At 33.5% G+C, this 22,898-nt stretch overlaps 1 long non-coding RNA gene across 2 annotated transcripts; it reads left to right on the top strand.

Annotated features, from left to right (window-relative positions):
- Positions 1–17: 17 nt before the first annotated feature.
- On the top strand, positions 18–22,242 carry LOC147907236 (uncharacterized). Of its 2 annotated transcripts, XR_015547645.1 has the most exons (5): positions 18–239; positions 1,281–1,341; positions 1,797–1,890; positions 2,267–2,414; positions 15,618–22,242. It is a non-coding gene; the product is annotated as an uncharacterized LOC147907236 (long non-coding RNA). The 2 variants fall into 2 exon arrangements; XR_015547644.1 differs by lacking the exon at positions 15,618–22,242 and having other exon boundaries at positions 20–239; positions 2,267–2,637.
- The last annotated feature ends 656 nt before the right edge of the window (positions 22,243–22,898 follow it).

The raw sequence follows: 22,898 nt of genomic DNA, 5'->3' as shown, positions 1-22,898 counted from the left end.
TTCGCGACTCCTATAAATAACGTGTAATTCTCGATCTCGAGACTTTGTGATTCGACCGGGAGATAGGATTGTGTCCTGTAATATTACGTTGAAATATCTCGCAACCTTCACTTCGATTCAATTGTGGACCTTTCCTCCAGAAGTATCCTGATCTCCAGAAGTGTTTTAGTTCCTGTAGAGAATAATAAAACGACGGAAAACGGCTCAAGAGGATTGCGCATTTGAATTATACTAACAAGGTAACATAAATTGTCAAATTACTGATACTTTTACGCGACGCGAGAAATGTTTAAGAACCGATCGCTTTTAGTTCTCGAACAGTTTTAACATGTCTTACGTGTAAATAAAATACTTAACGTTATTAATATGTATGTAATTATTAATACCGCTGTTTTCGCGGCCGTAAATTTCCTATAACATTTTAAATATCGTGTAACGTAGAGCTAATAGTATATTGATTGTTCGACCGAAAGTATTTTTTGCAATATATTCGTTTGGTTGAATCGAAGATAATACGCCGCGTTAATTTTGATGATGCATGAAGTTGACCGCACGCGAAAAACGACGCTACTTCGCCATCTTGATGTGATCGCGGCGGACATAAGACGATCGACGAGACAAGTAACAAGTGACAAGCGTTTCGTCCGTGGCGTCGATACCGTGTTAGGTTTTTTTTGCGCGCAGTTAACTTTAGCATCGTCAAAATTTATGCGGCCTTATTACTTTTGATTCTACGGAACGATTATTGCGAAAAATACTTTCAGCGTAGCGTTTAATTGGTTAAAAAAAAACTTTTATCATTGTACTTTCCTCATTTGCAATACTCAACTGACACGAAATATCAATTTCGCGCTCATATATTACTATTAAATATATAATTATTAAAACGCATATTTTAATATTTATCCGACTGAAGGTGTATTGCGTGAATAATTGATAAAGCAACTTATTACGAATGTCGCGAATATCTTGTCATAGCCAGTATATCTAGTCATAGTAGCTACATTTATGATAAGTATCTTTGTTTAACCTACAGGATAAATGACACTTATTATATTGGTCGTGTCCTAAATGCACGGTATAAACATAATCAATATTCTATTACAATGCAATGCGCGTATATTATTTATGCTCGAAATGTGCACGGAAAATGTATAAACGCGAAAAGTGGGACGCGTAGCGTCGTCGTCGCTCCGCGTCACTTTTGATGCGTGAAGTTGCTTGCAGTCTGCGCAAGAAACGAAATCCTCGCTATCCAACGCGACACGTTTCATTTACAGGACGCAACAGCTCCGGGATAGATTAGCTCCGGATGAGGTGGCATCGTTACTCATTTAATAGGTGAAACTTGCATTTATTTACTAACTTTTTCACTGAAATATTGCATAATAGATTTTGATAATTGTACGTTAATAATTTAATCAAACGTGCATTTCGCAGTACTTGTTCAATTGGAAACCAAAACATGTATTATAGCATCGTCGCGACGTTATCCCTGGGTCGTCACATAGCTTTTGGCGTGAAATTGATCGCGCAGACGAGCTTTATAATTAAATGCAATTCATTTCTCGTTTTATTTATGAAATAGCACGGGTATTAAACTGTAATTTCGAATGCCTCGATTTTTCCATTATTAACAGTAGTTACAATAGTAACATGATTAAATACGCGTTAAGTGTGATTAACGTCGAGACTGTTGAATAAAGTATAATAAAGCAGCGCGATTGCTATTCTAGTAATTAATTGTAACCACAGTTAATTGTAATTAATAATTTATTTGTTTTTGCATGTTGTAGCACGAAAAAAAGCAATATAAGAAAGCATAAAAGAAAAAGTGAAATTAAAATCGGAGCGATGATAGGGATGACGGATAGCACGAAGGATTGCGAGGTGAGCATTTCATAATTAATTAATTTTATTATTTACTATTGGTGAAAGTAATTATATGCGTAGTACAGTATTTTAAATTTATGTAATATAATTGCGTACTGCATGTAATACTATATCTCAAATAAAAAAAATATTTTATATTATATTTTAAGATTTTTTAAATATTTAATAAAATATTTATACTTAAAAAAATATATAAATATTTAAGATATTTATAATTAATACGAGATTTATTTTTTAATTAAATTTTATATCAAAAACTTTAATTTTCAAATCATAAATAAAATTACTTGCGTACGTAAACTTCAATAAAATTATTCTTCAATATATTTACTTAGACATTATTCATATTTGAATATATTTGTATATGTTACAGATTAGTGTTGTACAGAAGTATTACAACTCCATTATTGTGTATCGTGTGTGAGTGCAATCTAATAAGGATCCGATAACTTGTGAGGAAGTAAAAGGAGAAATTGAAAATCTGAAAGGAGAAGGAGACATAGGAGAGACATCAGTTGCAGGTGAAGCAACTTTGCGGCATTATAATTTACTTATTAGGTGTTGGAATTAATTCGTAGCGTTTTACAAGAGATGGCACAAGCAGTACACTATTTCGTTGTTACCTATAGTTCTGTATACATTGTAAACATCTATCATAGGACGTCATTTGCCGTACATAACCTTTCTTGAAATCATAAATAACAATACTGTATAATTCATTGAATATGTCAAAATTTGTGCCAGATAAAGTGTTTTTGCGGGGAGTTTTGCTTCATTACTTTAATATGAACAAAAGTGCAGCTGAAGCTCATCGTATTTTAGTGGATGTGTATAGTGAACATGCTCTGGCTGAGCAAACGTGTAGGAAGTGGTTTGCACGTTTTAAAGCTGGTGATTTCGACTTGGATGACAAGGAGCGACCTGGTCAGCCGAAAAAATTTGAAGATAACGATTTGCAGGCACTGCTCAATGAAAACTCATGTCAAACACTTAAAGAATTATCTACGTCATTGGAAGTTGACTTCTCAACAATAGGAAAACGTCTTAAAAGTTTGGGCATGATCCAGAAGGAAGGACATTGGGTCCCATATGAATTGAAACCAAGGGATATTGAGAGACGTTTTCTCACGTGCGAACTGCTGCTTCAACGGCAGAAAAGAAAAGGTTTTTTGCATCGGATTGTTACCGGTGACGAAAAGTGGATCCATTATGACAATCCAAAGCGCAGAAAGTCATGGGTTAAGCCCAGCGAACCATCAACATCAGTGGCAAAGCCCAATATCCATGGCTCAAAGCTCCTGCTCTGTATTTGGTGGGATCAGAAGGGTGTCATATACTACGAACTGCTAAAACCGCATGAAACCGTTACTGGAGATCTCTACCGACGGCAACTGATGCGCTTGAGCCGTGCATTGAAGCAAAAACGGTCGGAATACTTCGAAAGACACGATAAAGTCATCTTGCTGCACGACAATGCTTGCCCACACGTTGCAAAACCGGTAAAAACATACCTGGAAACACTTAAATGGGAAGTGCTACCGCACCCGCCGTATTCTCCTGATATTGCACCTAGCGACTACCACTTGTTTCGATCATTAGCTCATAGCTTGTGCGAGCAGAAGTTCACATCTTACGAAGATTGTACAAAATGGTTCGATTCCTGGATTTCATCTAAAGATGAACAGTTCTTCCGACGCGGTATTCATTCACTGCCCGAAAGATGGTCAAAAGTAGTAGAAAGTGATGGGAAGTACTTTCATTAATGTATTTTTTAATGCTCATGTGAAATAAATAACATTCTTTCATTAAAAACGCTACGAATTAATTCCAACACCTAATATAATGAATAGATTATCAAATAATGAATAGATACTTCGTTTAGATTATCAAATCACAGGGTTGTTAAAGTTATCGTTTTTTAATAATGCGTTATAGTTACCATTATTTATTGCGGTAAAAAGTAATTCGTTACTCTTTATTCGTTACCGATTCTAAAAAATAACGCGTTATTGTTACTTAAAGTAACCGAGAAAAATCATTATCTTTTTCATTTTTCAAAAATGACTGCATTTATGTAAATTATAACTACATAAGAACAAATGTTTTTTAATCTGTATTTTTGTTTTATTTTATTAGTTCTTTATCATGAAACATATTTTAATTTGCATCAGCACATATTATCTTAACTTCAAATTATAATTAATTTGTATCACTGAATTTTCGTTTAATAATAGGTAATTGTTATTCAATATGTCCTGTTAGATAGTGTCGACAATTTTGGCTTTTTGCACTACTTACTACCAACGCGAGTGTTCTGGTTGGCCATTGCTTTTCCGCTTTTTGCTTTTTTGTCAAGGTGTCCCTTAGGAAAATTAACTTTAGAAAACTTAAAAGAATTTATTTTAGAATACTTAAAATTTACTGTAGAGAAAACCAAAGAAATAAAGGTAAATTTGAATACTTTAAACTTTTTTTTAAAGTTTACTTAAGAACAACTGAAAGAAACTAACGCACTGTACGATTATATTATATTTATAAGTTATCCTTGAAAAACTTTAAAAATTTTATTTGTTATTTTGACTTATCTCTTTACATACTTTGAATTACCTCAAAATTTTTTTAATAAACTTTTAAAAACTTTAACTTCGTTAAAAGTAAATTTTCTCAAGGAGTGAACGCATTCTTATTAAAATAATTCTGTATCAACGGAATAACGAAAAGAGAAACGTGAAATTTCGTTATTAGTTCCTAAAAACTGATTTAGTTATCGTTACTGTTATTCACTAGGAAAAATAATTTCGTTATTCATTCGTTATTAAAAAAAAATAACGAAATTAGTAACTTCGTTACTTTTTTATATAACTTTAACAATTCTGTTGGATATATACCTATTTAAGGTATATAATGCCTATTCATTCAGGATAAATATAAACAATCTTTTGCATCGCTGAATAAATTTAAATAAATATGTACAAAATATTTCTATTCGATATTGACAGCTTAGCACACAATTAATGTATCTTTGAAAGGATTTTCTTAATTTTTGTAACATACATTTCTTTAATTTCCCCTTTTTATAATACTTCTTTCGTCGCAATCTGTTTCATGCGAAAGATTTCAATGATTTTCCATAAATTATTTCATACTTTTGTTACATAGTATAAACACAAAAAACCAGTAACATAACATCAATGATATAACTCCACAGTTAACAATATAGGATACAGCGGAGTAATTTGGACAAGTTAATAGAAATTTTGAAATTGTGTAAATGATTGAAGTTGCAGAGTGTATTCAATCAAATACATAAAGCATATGTATACTATTGCATCGATAGTATATATATTCGTCGTATATAATACATCATACAATCTTAATTATTTTATACAATTTTAAAATTTCTGTTACTCTGTCCAAATTATCACGCTGTAAACTAATTATTAAAACAATGTGTTACATTATCATAATTACAATATTAAATATTATAACATCAATGTTATACTGTTAATTGGTATATACTGACACCATAGCATGCGTGCAAATTGATTAAACATAAATATAACTTTCTGCGTTGCGGTAAAAAGAAACAAGGAGTTACATTGAAATAAATCATAAATTTTGAAACAAGTGTTTAACTATTCAAGCATTTTGAAAGGATCCTTCTTAATTACATCATTTTTAGTTACATCTTAACATGTTCCTTTTTTAATCTCCCTTCTATAGTACTTTCATCATCTCTCTCAATTTCTTTTCTTTCGATAATCTTTGATTTTTGTTTGTAGTTTCCTATAGCATTTCCTTCGTTTCAATTATTTTAATTTGTTTCTTTTCAATAATTCTCTACAATTTTTCGCTAATCATTTAATTTTTCTATTGCAGCTTCTTTTCGATACGTGCAAGGGACATTGCGTTTTTTCGGGGATTCTTTTCGGTTTTAAATCGAAATTTGATTACATACGAGATACGGTCCGATATGTGAGATCGTTGCCATACGTGCTCAATTCTCGGTCACGTTTACCGGTCCGTCGAGCTTGTCTCGTACGACTAGCGTCTAACAAGCCGATAAGTCGAATTAACCACAATTAATGCACGAGGGATGTGGGCAATACCGCCCCAGAAAGTGGATTGCCTCACGTCGCGTCTATCAGCCAAGCGTTTGCACATTTATTGTGACACAGACTACTGTGGTTCGCAAAGTATTGTGGTTATGAAGGCCTCGTCGACGTTAGACGCGCGTTAAACATGACACGAGAAGCCAGCCGTATTCGCAATGATCTCACTGTCGGTCCCGTGTCCACCGCGTGGGTCGTAGTAAATTACTTCTTCGCGCAATTCGCATTATCTCTTGCATGTACCATGAAGAAGCTACAGCCGAGATAGAAAGTGATTCCCGAGACGTTAAAAAGGTTTTTTGAGAAAAGAAATCAAGATACGCGGAACGAGAAACGTACTACATTAACGAAATTAGAGAGGAAAGTTGCAATAGAGAAATCAAAGCACATTGACGATTTGTAGAATAGGTGGGAAAATGACATGGGAGCAAATATTTAATACTAATGAGCAAGCATTTTTAACATTTTCGGAGAACTCGTCTTAATTTCTCCTTTGAACGTTATGTTTACAGTTTCCCTCCTTTAGCATTTCCTTCGTTTCAATTATTTTAATTTGTTTCTTTTCAATAATCCCCTATAATTTTTCGCTAATCATTTAATTTTTCTATTGCAGCTTCTTTTCGGTACGTGCAAGGCACATTGCGTTTTTTCGGGGATTCTTTTCGGATTTAAATCGAAATTTGCTTACATACGAGATACGGCCCGATATGTGAGATCGTTGCCATACGTGCTCAATTCTCGGTCACGTTTACCGGTCCGTCGAGCTTGTCTCGTACGACTAGCGTCTAACAAGCCGATAAGCCGAATTAACCACAATTAATGCACGAGGGATGTGGGCAATACCGCCCCAGAAAGTGGATTGCCTCACGTCGCGTCTATCAGCCAAGCGTTTGCACATTTATTGTGACACAGACTACTGTGGTTCGCAAAGTATTGTGGTTATGAAGGCCTCGTCGACGTCAGACGCGCGTTAAACATGACACGAGAAGCCAGCCGTATTCGCAATGATCTCACTGTCGGTCCCGTGTCCACCGCGTGGGTCGTAGTAAATTACTTCTTCGCGCAATTCGCATTGTCTCTTGCATGTACCATGAAGAAGCTACAGCCGAGATAGAAAGTGATTCCCGAGACGTTAAAAAGGTTTTTTGAGAAAAGAAATCAAGATACGCGGAACGAGAAACGTACTACATTAACGAAATTAGAGAGGAAAGTTGCAATAGAGAAATCAAAGCACATTGACGATTTGTAGAATAGGTGGGAAAATGACATGGGAGCAAATATTTAATACTAATGAGCAAGCATTTTTAACATTTTCGGAGAACTCGTCTTAATTTCTCCTTTGAACGTTATGTTTACAGTTTCCCTCCTTTAGAATTTCCTTCGTTTCAATTATTTTAATTTGTTTCTTTTCAATAATCCCCTATAATTTTTCGCTAATCATTTAATTTTTCTATTGCAGCTTCTTTTCGGTACGTGCAAGGCACATTGCGTTTTTTCGGGGATTCTTTTCGGATTTAAATCGAAATTTGCTTACATACGAGATACGGCCCGATATGTGAGATCGTTGCCATACGTGCTCAATTCTCGGTCACGTTTGCCGGTCCGTCGAGCTTGTCTCGTACGACCAGCGTCTAACAAGCCGATAAGCCGAATTAACCACAATTAATGCACGAGGGATGTGGGCAATACCGCCCCAGAAAGTGGATTGCCTCACGTCGCGTCTATCAGCCAAGCGTTTGCACATTTATTGTGACACAGACTACTGTGGTTCGCAAAGTATTGTGGTTATGAAGGCCTCGTCGACGTTAGACGCGCGTTAAACATGACACGAGAAGCCAGCCGTATTCGCAATGATCTCACTGTCGGTCCCGTGTCCACCGCGTGGGTCGTAGTAAATTACTTCTTCGCGCAATTCGCATTGTCTCTTGCATGTACCATGAAGAAGCTACAGCCGAGATAGAAAGTGATTCCCGAGACGTTAAAAAGGTTTTTTGAGAAAAGAAATCAAGATACGCGGAACGAGAAACGTACTACATTAACGAAATTAGAGAGGAAAGTTGCAATAGAGAAATCAAAGCACATTGACGATTTGTAGAATAGGTGGGAAAATGACATGGGAGCAAATATTTAATACTAATGAGCAAGCATTTTTAACATTTTCGGAGAACTCGTCTTAATTTCTCCTTTGAACGTTATGTTTACAGTTTCCCTCCTTTAGCATTTCCTTCGTTTCAATTATTTTAATTTGTTTCTTTTCAATAATCCCCTATAATTTTTCGCTAATCATTTAATTTTTCTATTGCAGCTTCTTTTCGGTACGTGCAAGGCACATTGCGTTTTTTCGGGGATTCTTTTCGGATTTAAATCGAAATTTGCTTACATACGAGATACGGCCCGATATGTGAGATCGTTGCCATACGTGCTCAATTCTCGGTCACGTTTGCCGGTCCGTCGAGCTTGTCTCGTACGACCAGCGTCTAACAAGCCGATAAGCCGAATTAACCACAATTAATGCACGAGGGATGTGGGCAATACCGCCCCAGAAAGTGGATTGCCTCACGTCGCGTCTATCAGCCAAGCGTTTGCACATTTATTGTGACACAGACTACTGTGGTTCGCAAAGTATTGTGGTTATGAAGGCCTCGTCGACGTTAGACGCGCGTTAAACATGACACGAGAAGCCAGCCGTATTCGCAATGATCTCACTGTCGGTCCCGTGTCCACCGCGTGGGTCGTAGTAAATTACTTCTTCGCGCAATTCGCATTGTCTCTTGCATGTACCATGAAGAAGCTACAGCCGAGATAGAAAGTGATTCCCGAGACGTTAAAAAGGTTTTTTGAGAAAAGAAATCAAGATACGCGGAACGAGAAACGTACTACATTAACGAAATTAGAGAGGAAAGTTGCAATAGAGAAATCAAAGCACATTGACGATTTGTAGAATAGGTGGGAAAATGACATGGGAGCAAATATTTAATACTAATGAGCAAGCATTTTTAACATTTTCGGAGAACTCGTCTTAATTTCTCCTTTGAACGTTATGTTTACAGTTTCCCTCCTTTAGAATTTCCTTCGTTTCAATTATTTTAATTTGTTTCTTTTCAATAATCCCCTATAATTTTTCGCTAATCATTTAATTTTTCTATTGCAGCTTCTTTTCGGTACGTGCAAGGCACATTGCGTTTTTTCGGGGATTCTTTTCGGATTTAAATCGAAATTTGCTTACATACGAGATACGGCCCGATATGTGAGATCGTTGCCATACGTGCTCAATTCTCGGTCACGTTTGCCGGTCCGTCGAGCTTGTCTCGTACGACCAGCGTCTAACAAGCCGATAAGCCGAATTAACCACAATTAATGCACGAGGGATGTGGGCAATACCGCCCCAGAAAGTGGATTGCCTCACGTCGCGTCTATCAGCCAAGCGTTTGCACATTTATTGTGACACAGACTACTGTGGTTCGCAAAGTATTGTGGTTATGAAGGCCTCGTCGACGTTAGACGCGCGTTAAACATGACACGAGAAGCCAGCCGTATTCGCAATGATCTCACTGTCGGTCCCGTGTCCACCGCGTGGGTCGTAGTAAATTACTTCTTCGCGCAATTCGCATTGTCTCTTGCATGTACCATGAAGAAGCTACAGCCGAGATAGAAAGTGATTCCCGAGACGTTAAAAAGGTTTTTTGAGAAAAGAAATCAAGATACGCGGAACGAGAAACGTACTACATTAACGAAATTAGAGAGGAAAGTTGCAATAGAGAAATCAAAGCACATTGACGATTTGTAGAATAGGTGGGAAAATGACATGGGAGCAAATATTTAATACTAATGAGCAAGCATTTTTAACATTTTCGGAGAACTCGTCTTAATTTCTCCTTTGAACGTTATGTTTACAGTTTCCCTCCTTTAGCATTTCCTTCGTTTCAATTATTTTAATTTGTTTCTTTTCAATAATCCCCTATAATTTTTCGCTAATCATTTAATTTTTCTATTGCAGCTTCTTTTCGGTACGTGCAAGGCACATTGCGTTTTTTCGGGGATTCTTTTCGGATTTAAATCGAAATTTGCTTACATACGAGATACGGCCCGATATGTGAGATCGTTGCCATACGTGCTCAATTCTCGGTCACGTTTGCCGGTCCGTCGAGCTTGTCTCGTACGACCAGCGTCTAACAAGCCGATAAGCCGAATTAACCACAATTAATGCACGAGGGATGTGGGCAATACCGCCCCAGAAAGTGGATTGCCTCACGTCGCGTCTATCAGCCAAGCGTTTGCACATTTATTGTGACACAGACTACTGTGGTTCGCAAAGTATTGTGGTTATGAAGGCCTCGTCGACGTTAGACGCGCGTTAAACATGACACGAGAAGCCAGCCGTATTCGCAATGATCTCACTGTCGGTCCCGTGTCCACCGCGTGGGTCGTAGTAAATTACTTCTTCGCGCAATTCGCATTGTCTCTTGCATGTACCATGAAGAAGCTACAGCCGAGATAGAAAGTGATTCCCGAGACGTTAAAAAGGTTTTTTGAGAAAAGAAATCAAGATACGCGGAACGAGAAACGTACTACATTAACGAAATTAGAGAGGAAAGTTGCAATAGAGAAATCAAAGCACATTGACGATTTGTAGAATAGGTGGGAAAATGACATGGGAGCAAATATTTAATACTAATGAGCAAGCATTTTTAACATTTTCGGAGAACTCGTCTTAATTTCTCCTTTGAACGTTATGTTTACAGTTTCCCTCCTTTAGCATTTCCTTCGTTTCAATTATTTTAATTTGTTTCTTTTCAATAATCCCCTATAATTTTTCGCTAATCATTTAATTTTTCTATTGCAGCTTCTTTTCGGTACGTGCAAGGCACATTGCGTTTTTTCGGGGATTCTTTTCGGATTTAAATCGAAATTTGCTTACATACGAGATACGGCCCGATATGTGAGATCGTTGCCATACGTGCTCAATTCTCGGTCACGTTTGCCGGTCCGTCGAGCTTGTCTCGTACGACCAGCGTCTAACAAGCCGATAAGCCGAATTAACCACAATTAATGCACGAGGGATGTGGGCAATACCGCCCCAGAAAGTGGATTGCCTCACGTCGCGTCTATCAGCCAAGCGTTTGCACATTTATTGTGACACAGACTACTGTGGTTCGCAAAGTATTGTGGTTATGAAGGCCTCGTCGACGTTAGACGCGCGTTAAACATGACACGAGAAGCCAGCCGTATTCGCAATGATCTCACTGTCGGTCCCGTGTCCACCGCGTGGGTCGTAGTAAATTACTTCTTCGCGCAATTCGCATTGTCTCTTGCATGTACCATGAAGAAGCTACAGCCGAGATAGAAAGTGATTCCCGAGACGTTAAAAAGGTTTTTTGAGAAAAGAAATCAAGATACGCGGAACGAGAAACGTACTACATTAACGAAATTAGAGAGGAAAGTTGCAATAGAGAAATCAAAGCACATTGACGATTTGTAGAATAGGTGGGAAAATGACATGGGAGCAAATATTTAATACTAATGAGCAAGCATTTTTAACATTTTCGGAGAACTCGTCTTAATTTCTCCTTTGAACGTTATGTTTACAGTTTCCCTCCTTTAGAATTTCCTTCGTTTCAATTATTTTAATTTGTTTCTTTTCAATAATCCCCTATAATTTTTCGCTAATCATTTAATTTTTCTATTGCAGCTTCTTTTCGGTACGTGCAAGGCACATTGCGTTTTTTCGGGGATTCTTTTCGGATTTAAATCGAAATTTGCTTACATACGAGATACGGCCCGATATGTGAGATCGTTGCCATACGTGCTCAATTCTCGGTCACGTTTGCCGGTCCGTCGAGCTTGTCTCGTACGACCAGCGTCTAACAAGCCGATAAGCCGAATTAACCACAATTAATGCACGAGGGATGTGGGCAATACCGCCCCAGAAAGTGGATTGCCTCACGTCGCGTCTATCAGCCAAGCGTTTGCACATTTATTGTGACACAGACTACTGTGGTTCGCAAAGTATTGTGGTTATGAAGGCCTCGTCGACGTTAGACGCGCGTTAAACATGACACGAGAAGCCAGCCGTATTCGCAATGATCTCACTGTCGGTCCCGTGTCCACCGCGTGGGTCGTAGTAAATTACTTCTTCGCGCAATTCGCATTGTCTCTTGCATGTACCATGAAGAAGCTACAGCCGAGATAGAAAGTGATTCCCGAGACGTTAAAAAGGTTTTTTGAGAAAAGAAATCAAGATACGCGGAACGAGAAACGTACTACATTAACGAAATTAGAGAGGAAAGTTGCAATAGAGAAATCAAAGCACATTGACGATTTGTAGAATAGGTGGGAAAATGACATGGGAGCAAATATTTAATACTAATGAGCAAGCATTTTTAACATTTTCGGAGAACTCGTCTTAATTTCTCCTTTGAACGTTATGTTTACAGTTTCCCTCCTTTAGCATTTCCTTCGTTTCAATTATTTTAATTTGTTTCTTTTCAATAATCCCCTATAATTTTTCGCTAATCATTTAATTTTTCTATTGCAGCTTCTTTTCGGTACGTGCAAGGCACATTGCGTTTTTTCGGGGATTCTTTTCGGATTTAAATCGAAATTTGCTTACATACGAGATACGGCCCGATATGTGAGATCGTTGCCATACGTGCTCAATTCTCGGTCACGTTTGCCGGTCCGTCGAGCTTGTCTCGTACGACCAGCGTCTAACAAGCCGATAAGCCGAATTAACCACAATTAATGCACGAGGGATGTGGGCAATACCGCCCCAGAAAGTGGATTGCCTCACGTCGCGTCTATCAGCCAAGCGTTTGCACATTTATTGTGACACAGACTACTGTGGTTCGCAAAGTATTGTGGTTATGAAGGCCTCGTCGACGTTAGACGCGCGTTAAACATGACACGAGAAGCCAGCCGTATTCGCAATGATCTCACTGTCGGTCCCGTGTCCACCGCGTGGGTCGTAGTAAATTACTTCTTCGCGCAATTCGCATTGTCTCTTGCATGTACCATGAAGAAGCTACAGCCGAGATAGAAAGTGATTCCCGAGACGTTAAAAAGGTTTTTTGAGAAAAGAAATCAAGATACGCGGAACGAGAAACGTACTACATTAACGAAATTAGAGAGGAAAGTTGCAATAGAGAAATCAAAGCACATTGACGATTTGTAGAATAGGTGGGAAAATGACATGGGAGCAAATATTTAATACTAATGAGCAAGCATTTTTAACATTTTCGGAGAACTCGTCTTAATTTCTCCTTTGAACGTTATGTTTACAGTTTCCCTCCTTTAGAATTTCCTTCGTTTCAATTATTTTAATTTGTTTCTTTTCAATAATCCCCTATAATTTTTCGCTAATCATTTAATTTTTCTATTGCAGCTTCTTTTCGGTACGTGCAAGGCACATTGCGTTTTTTCGGGGATTCTTTTCGGATTTAAATCGAAATTTGCTTACATACGAGATACGGCCCGATATGTGAGATCGTTGCCATACGTGCTCAATTCTCGGTCACGTTTGCCGGTCCGTCGAGCTTGTCTCGTACGACCAGCGTCTAACAAGCCGATAAGCCGAATTAACCACAATTAATGCACGAGGGATGTGGGCAATACCGCCCCAGAAAGTGGATTGCCTCACGTCGCGTCTATCAGCCAAGCGTTTGCACATTTATTGTGACACAGACTACTGTGGTTCGCAAAGTATTGTGGTTATGAAGGCCTCGTCGACGTTAGACGCGCGTTAAACATGACACGAGAAGCCAGCCGTATTCGCAATGATCTCACTGTCGGTCCCGTGTCCACCGCGTGGGTCGTAGTAAATTACTTCTTCGCGCAATTCGCATTGTCTCTTGCATGTACCATGAAGAAGCTACAGCCGAGATAGAAAGTGATTCCCGAGACGTTAAAAAGGTTTTTTGAGAAAAGAAATCAAGATACGCGGAACGAGAAACGTACTACATTAACGAAATTAGAGAGGAAAGTTGCAATAGAGAAATCAAAGCACATTGACGATTTGTAGAATAGGTGGGAAAATGACATGGGAGCAAATATTTAATACTAATGAGCAAGCATTTTTAACATTTTCGGAGAACTCGTCTTAATTTCTCCTTTGAACGTTATGTTTACAGTTTCCCTCCTTTAGCATTTCCTTCGTTTCAATTATTTTAATTTGTTTCTTTTCAATAATCCCCTATAATTTTTCGCTAATCATTTAATTTTTCTATTGCAGCTTCTTTTCGGTACGTGCAAGGCACATTGCGTTTTTTCGGGGATTCTTTTCGGATTTAAATCGAAATTTGCTTACATACGAGATACGGCCCGATATGTGAGATCGTTGCCATACGTGCTCAATTCTCGGTCACGTTTGCCGGTCCGTCGAGCTTGTCTCGTACGACCAGCGTCTAACAAGCCGATAAGCCGAATTAACCACAATTAATGCACGAGGGATGTGGGCAATACCGCCCCAGAAAGTGGATTGCCTCACGTCGCGTCTATCAGCCAAGCGTTTGCACATTTATTGTGACACAGACTACTGTGGTTCGCAAAGTATTGTGGTTATGAAGGCCTCGTCGACGTTAGACGCGCGTTAAACATGACACGAGAAGCCAGCCGTATTCGCAATGATCTCACTGTCGGTCCCGTGTCCACCGCGTCGAAAATCGCAAATCTCCATTGCTTTTAATCCGCGCTTTTGTTTTGCACGTGCCACGAAGAAACTGCAGCAAAGACAATTCTCATCAAATTGATAATATTTTCCCTGTATGAAATGTAAATATTAGAGGTTTATTGCAGAATTAGATTTATCGTAGAATCTTTTAGATCGGTTATATGGTAATCTATTTTTTATTATAATTTTTTGTCTTTATTAGTGTTTTTATGATTGCCATCATTAATTTATGTTGAAGTCATTATTACTGGCAGACTTAATTTGAACAAGATTTGGTTTAAATTCTGTGTCTGCGATAGAAACTTTTGATTTTCAGCGATGCAATAAATAAACTATCCAACATGATATTGTTATTACTACATTTTCTTCATGTATATTTTTTTTAATATTTCAGAAATTATATTAGGTGTTGGAATTAATTCGTAGCGTTTTTTAATGAAAGAATGTTATTTATTTCACATGAGCATTAAAAAATACATTAATGAAAGTACTTCCCATCACTTGTAAAACGCTACGAATTAATTCCAACACCTAATAATTTTTTTATTGCTGTTAAATTTTTTTTGCTTCATGCTATTTAAATTTTTATTTTATATATTAGAAATATATATATATATATTAGAAAGTCTGTTGATCAAAATGAGTTTATATATAAGTATAAGCAATAAGTAAATTTTTTCTAGACTTAAATATAATTCTAAATTAATATAATACGTCACGGAGAAATTTTATGCAACTTGTGTGCATTAATTTTTTAAAATTAATTTCTCTTTGTCTTATATTAAAGTATTTTCTTTTTGTCTTATATTTTTCAATATCATCGACTTGCGTGTTTAATGTCAATTTAATGTCAATCAAACATAATATTGTCAACAAATATAAATCGGCTAGAGAAGGAGTTTTTCTTTTTCATATTGATTTCTGAACGAAATGCAATCAAACTGCAGCCAGATTTAATCATTTACTTAAGATAATTTCCATCTGGCCCGAAGAAAGAAGAAGAAATACAATACAAGGAATAAGGTAAGTGGTCAATATTGATCACGTGATGTATAAGGTAATGTACACAGTAGTTCATTTACTTAATTTTCTTCTATTTTTTTCATGTATGTACATTTTGTCATATATGTACGAGATTGGAAATATCTTACTTAAATTCTAACTAGCTCTTATTGAAACTGCAATTCTTCTCAGATGTCTCACTCGGGTAAGTTTCAAGTATCTTGCTGAATTAATCAACAGAGAATTAATAAGTCGCATGTCGGTTTTATAGATTTATTTCATTAAGTTAAAATATATGGTATAGAAAAATAGATAGAGAAAAATTATTAGGTGTTGGAATTAATTCGTAGCGTTTTACAAGTGATGGGAAGTACTTTCATTAATGTATTTTTTAATGCTCATGTGAAATAAATAACATTCTTTCATTAAAAAACGCTACGAATTAATTCCAACACCTAATAGACAAATAGGAATGTAGATTGGAATATGAGTAAGTAGGGATACGGATAGATAGGTAGATATACGGCTAGATAAAAATACAGGTAGGAATATGTTTAGGTAGAAGCAGGTGGACATAATTTTATAATGTTGAAAAAATTGTAGGTATATGTATATAGACAAAATAATAATTTAAATATAATAGTAATAAATATGATAATATATTTATTATTATTATTTTTATCTTAAATATTAAATAATTTTATATTATTTTAAATGTAATAATAATAGAAATAATATCTATTTATTATTGTTATATTTATAATAATACTAATTAAAAATTATGTTTTAATTTTAAAGGAATTTTTAGAGATCCCGGGAAAAAATATTTTATATATTATATAAAAAATGTATAATTTTATTATATAAAATGTATAATTTTATTATATAAAATGTATAATTCTATATATTATATATAATTTTATATATTATATAATTATATATATAATTATATATAAAACATTTTTTCTTGGGCCATTATTGTAAATACTACGTTATGTATTATATTTCTAATTTATGTAATAATAATTGTATATTATTGTATATTATGTGTAAATACTACGTATTATAGTTACTATGTATTGTAATTGTAATTTATGACATTGATGGATAATAATTATAAATAATGTTGATTATTGTAATCGGATGCGTTCAATAAGACGGAGATCAATGTATTTGATAAACATTTGTTTTGAGACGTCTTTAAAAACATTTTTCTATACCAAAGAATTGTTAATAAATTCGGTACATACTTTATTCAAAATTCCGTATTAATTGTGGTTATTATAGTATTCTGATTATTTTGTAGTATGTTTATTATAAGACATAATTACATTTGATAAGAATGATTATGATATGTATTTTCAATATTTGTCCGCTTTATTTCATATTTTACGTCGCTCTTACGATGTATAAACGTATTCCAAAAGTAATTAAATATTTATTAAACCAATTCTTAAATTTTGTTTTGTATGAAATATGTTAAATCGGTTAAAAATTATGAAAACATCACATTATTTTTACGTTTATTTAAATGTGATTGCTCGATAGAACTTTGTTGCTGTCTTTTGCGTCAAATGGACATTAATAAATTTCGTGGTTTGTACTGACAGAAAGTCGTAGTGATTTTTAACGTGGAAAGACACTTTTCGTCATTTTCCGTGGGACCCATCCGAAACTTCTAGTTTGATGCCCTGATGATTCTGAAGATTTGCATTACAATTAATCTTGTTTTTTTGTTTTTTTTTTGTTGGTTGGTGTTGTTGTTTGTTTGTTTTTTTTTTTTTTTTAAATTACAATCCCGGGAGTTGTGATTTTGGCGTTTGAGAACAATGTATTGGGTCATTTAAAAAGTATCCGCGGTTTTTTGTCACTAGATGTGTTGACTATGAACACCATCTAGTGACAAAAAACCGCGGATACTTTTTAGATGACCCAATAGTTTAATTAATGCTTTTTAAATTGAATCGCGAAATCAATTAAATAATTTGTCTTTTTAAGAGAAGAATTTATTGTTTTCTATAAATATTCTTCCATTAATTAATATTAATGCTGCTTTGACAATAAAAAGACTTAGCGAATTGAACATGGATAGCATTTGTTATAGAAAAGAATGGATTACATTAAATAAATTAAAATCACAAGTTTGGTCGCTTCTCGCAATTTTTTTTTTTGAGAAAAAAATATGGTTATAAATGAATATATTTTTTTATTTTAATTTTTAGCTTTTTTAAGAAATTTTTTCAGGCGCTGGACATCCTTCTATTCCAGAATATTAATTAATTTTTACATATTTCAGAACATTAATTAATTTTTAAATATTTTAGGTTGCTTTATATAATAAAATACATACATAGTGTACATATCGTGTATATATTATGTAAGGAATTTTTAGTTCTTATTCACTTGATAAATTTTTTCAAAAAGATTTATATTTATTTGAATAGATTATTGTAATGATACAATGAACATAATTAAAAATGTGTGGATACTTAATAAATTCGAGACGAATCGATTGGGTACCCCGATATCAGTAAAACTTTGATAATTTTTAATTATTTAAATGTTACATTTAATATTTAGATAAGCCTAATTATTTGTTGAAATATGACTATATTTGTTGAAATGTTATAGAAAGGTATAAAATAACGTAAATCTTATTTTACTAAATATTTGATTATGAAATTAATTGAAGTCTTGTTGTTATCGGTTCGATTCGTCTCGAACAGTCGGTACCTGAGAAATTTTGTGCTCACACATTTAATAAATTATATTAAAATATGTATTTTATTATTTCGAAATATAATCATTTGTAACCACTTTTCGATAAAAATCATTCTATCCATATTTTTGTAATAAAAAAATGTATTTGATAATGGAAGAATATATCTATTTTTTCGCGCGAATCTTGATCTCATATACTAAAAAAACTGATGAATATCGATTAAATTATCATCAAAATAAAGTAAATTGGAAGTTCCATTATACTTGCATTATGCAAAGATTTGGAAAAAGGTTACGATTGTTAATTCACTATCGAAATAGCTACTATTGGGAGTATTCTGGAAATTTGTTTTCTCCTACGGTGGAGTGCTTGGTATTCAATGGGTCATTTAACTTCCTTTTGCGGCTTAAGCCTGTGAAACTCGATAGAAGTAGAGCATAGCTCGTTCTCCAGCATATATATAGATCATTCTTCTCTCTGTCGGATAGCTTAACGAGCCACTCAGCTGAGGGACTTGATTTGATCGAATTGTTGTCGATTATCTTCTATTAAATACAGTAATAACGCGATTTTTGATGAAATAAAACGGGAATTAGAATTTACACACGTGATTAAATATATTACTTGATTTATTTGATTGTATTATTAAAATAGATGCAAATATTTTTTGATATGTATTATCATGTAGAGAAATAATAATTATACGAGACTTACGTTGAAATGGAATCAAAATTGTGTATACTAGAATTGATGAGATTATTTTATTTGTCGTATATTTTTTTATTTGATCATCATCATGCACTAAAGCTTTGCTTATTTTTTGCGTGCTATGCATTTTGCTTGAATCTTATGAAAATGTAGTTATTATATTATAAATTTATTAACAATCTTTTTGGTTGCTTGTATAAATTAAATAAAGCAAAATAAACTTTGCAATTGCTATTCAATTAATATAAGAAACGTTACGTAATAAAGCACATTTGTCGAATATATCCACATATTTCACATTGTATTGTAACAAAATTGTGTTATTAAACGCATACCGAACGTTTCGTATGTAATTTTATATCCTAAAGAAATTTTACATGTATTCTTATTGCACATTATGCTATATTTTCAATTTTATAATGTAATTCTTTTGTATTGTGTTATATATAATGTAAAAGAAATTGTATATAGAATATATAATGTAAATAACAAAAATGTACCGCGAAATGGGATAATTTTAATCTAATCAAGATATCATTTACTTAAATTTTGAAAAATGCCTAAGAAACCAACCATATTCAAATTCAGGATTAGGTTTTTAAGATTTTTTATGTTTAGATTTTGATATATGCGCGTTGTTTGGGCACTGTTAAAATTTGTGTTAGTTATCCCGAATTTTTAAACTTCATTTTACAGTATGACGTATAAATCCTAAAACGTATAAATAATAAGACGTATAAATTCTGTATAAATGCAATAAGCCTTGAGAAATTAATCAATCATAGTCGATTGTAAAAAGAATATTCGACTATGATTAGACAATTTTTATAAGAGACCTACTGTACCTATTGTGTTTTAGAACTAAAGAAAAGAGGACCGCCTGTCGCAATTGGCGGGGATGGTTGAAGGTTTCTACAAGTTTAGTCCGGTTTTATCAGATGAAATTTTAATTTAGATATTACTTTATAAAAGATTTATAAAAAAAATTATAAAATATAGTTTAGATGAAATGCATAACAACCACAATGATATTCGATAAAAGCAGAATAGTCTTATAAAATTATTTGATTGAACTATATGTATTGTAATTTTATATTTTATAGTTTTTCTAGTCTGAAGTATATTTTATTAATTGTTATTATTATACATTGTATTTTGATATCAAAAATAAATTATATATAATTAATAAAAATGTGAAACAGTAGCTCTGCATTCAGCAGAGAAAGCAGTTTTGCAACTGTAAAATTCTTCAATATATTTGGTTCTTGCTTTTGATTCTTTATGGATTTATAAATGAGTGAACCAAATATTGAAGGATTTTACAATAATTGCAATGCTGCTTTCTCTGCTGAACGTCGTCAATATATCGTAAAAAGAAGACCGTCGATCGGAATCGGCGGGGGTGGTGGAGGGCTTCTACAAGATTGATCCGTTTTTATCGAATAAAATTTGAATTTAAATTAATTTAAATTAAAAATATTATTTCATTGTAAAGGAAATTGTGAAATCTTAGATAGGATACATAATAGGATGCACTACAATGATATTCAGTAAATGCGAGTAGTTTTATAAAGGCTTAACTATTATATATTTGTAATTTTATTTTTTAAATTATAATTATAATATTTTTAAATTATAATTTATATTATGTGGAATGCATTGTATTTTGACATAAAAGAAAGTGTATTATGATATAAAAGAAATTGTATAAATGAAAAATGTTAAATTAAAAAATGAAAAAAATATGTATCCAAAGTAGGAATAGAAAGAAATGCGTTACTTGCATTACTGTTATTTTTTATAATAATGATTTAGTAATAACGTTGCAATTTTTTAAAAAGATAACTAGCGTCAGGATTGAGAAAGCCATTTTTGAAAAGTAATTCGTTATTTATTGTTAAAATTCGTTATTTATTATTAAAAAAATAATTCATTACATTAGTCGTTATACGTAGCGAGTAACGAGTAACGTATTAGTAATGCGTTACTTTTTACCTTTTTACTAATAAAATAACGAGTTATATACCTTTTTAATAAATAACTCATAATGATAACAAATTACTTTTCAAAAGTGATTTTCCAAACTTCAGTCTAGTTACCGTTATACAAAATTTTAACGTTATTATCAAATCGTTATTATCAAAACGTTACTATAAACAAGTAATTGTAACGACATTTACAAGCAATGTATTATTTCTATCCTTATAATCCAAAGAGGACCGCCGATTAGAATCGGCGGGGGTGGTGGAGGGCCTCTTATTACAAGCAATCTTATTTTTGTCAGATTATCTGAAAAATGTATAAGTAATTTATTGTAATATATCTTATTGCATAATATATTGTATTAAAAGTAAAAAAAAAGAAACAAAAGAATTTAAAAAAATGCACAGTTTAAGCGATTTCAAGTCAGCAAAGCAGTTAGGTCTGCTTGCCAAACAATTAAATGATTGGTTGATCTACAGAAGAACTAATCATGCTCATTCGGTCAACAAGAATGCCTAGCCACTTTGCCGTTTTGAACTTGCCCATTTATTTCATATAGAGAAAAACCTGAGAGAGGACGGCCCAAAAACCTGTAATAAAACCTGTAAAAAAAAACCTGTAATCGCAAAATGTTACCGCGCACAATTCTTCTTCAAAGAAGTGGATATCAAACAACAAAATTTTTTTCTGATATTTCTGATGCAAAATAAATCGCTGAAATCGTTGAAATTTCTATTAATTTGACATATTTATTTAAGCAATTTCAATAATTAAACGGACTATAAATTATAACGGTCCTTTTTGCGAGTATTTATATATTTGTTTTTTTATGTTTATATTATTCTACATTTTTATTTCTAATGTTTTATCTTATTTCGCTAATCATTTTGTATTAAAATACAAATTTTAATACTATCTTTGATAGTATTCAAAAGGTTGCTTTGTTTTTATTAAATATATTTGCAAGCAAGTTGAATAAAGTTGGAATTATTATAATTATATAAAGCAAATTATATTTAATTTAAAGTTGCAAAGAAAATTTAAATAAATAAAAACAAATCAACCTAAAGAGGCCCTCCACCACCCCCGCCGATTTTATCGGCGGTCCTCTTTTCTTTTTTTAGTAAATATATTCACCCGTAAAAAAAAAAAGAAAACGAGTCGTTAATAAATTTAGTAGTCGGTTTTTGCAGGTGAATATATTTTTAATGTTTTTTTTATTTTTGTCTTACTTTATTATATTTCGCTAATTATATTGCAATATAAATAGCGAAATATAATACAATAATTAACAATCATATTACACAATTTGTTTAATATTATCCTTTATTGTAACTTTATACAATTCAATATTACAATAATAATTATTATTTATAATACAATATACAATTATTAAACTCTGTATTCAAAATATAATATAAATTTGATATAATAGAAGGCATAATTAACAAATTTTAATAATGCAGGATTATACGAAAACGTCGAAGATAACACAAATTTTTCTAAACAATGTTTAATGAAATATTAATAAACGCGGAAGAAATACTAACAAATCAATCGTATTTACTATTAATTACTAACTTGCGAATATAAAACTTATTAATATTGTGATAAAAAGTCATTTATCAATATATTTATGACAGCACTTTCAAGATAACTTATTCCAATAATGTAAACGAATCAAGGTTTCTCCGTCTTGTGATATGCTATAATTAGTATCCGATATAAAGAACAGCAATTTTCATAGTGGAGAATGAATTTTCTACGTCAAATTCATAATGTCCATTTGTAAAAAAAAATTAAGCATTCCGTC

This window comes from Acromyrmex echinatior, chromosome 15 (genome assembly GCF_024713525.1).
Source record: "Acromyrmex echinatior isolate Ae372 chromosome 15, ASM2471352v2, whole genome shotgun sequence".
NCBI classification, from domain to species: Eukaryota; Metazoa; Arthropoda; class Insecta; order Hymenoptera; family Formicidae; genus Acromyrmex; species Acromyrmex echinatior.
Note: the sequence above shows the minus strand (reverse complement) of the source record. Positions and strands in the feature narration are given on the sequence as shown.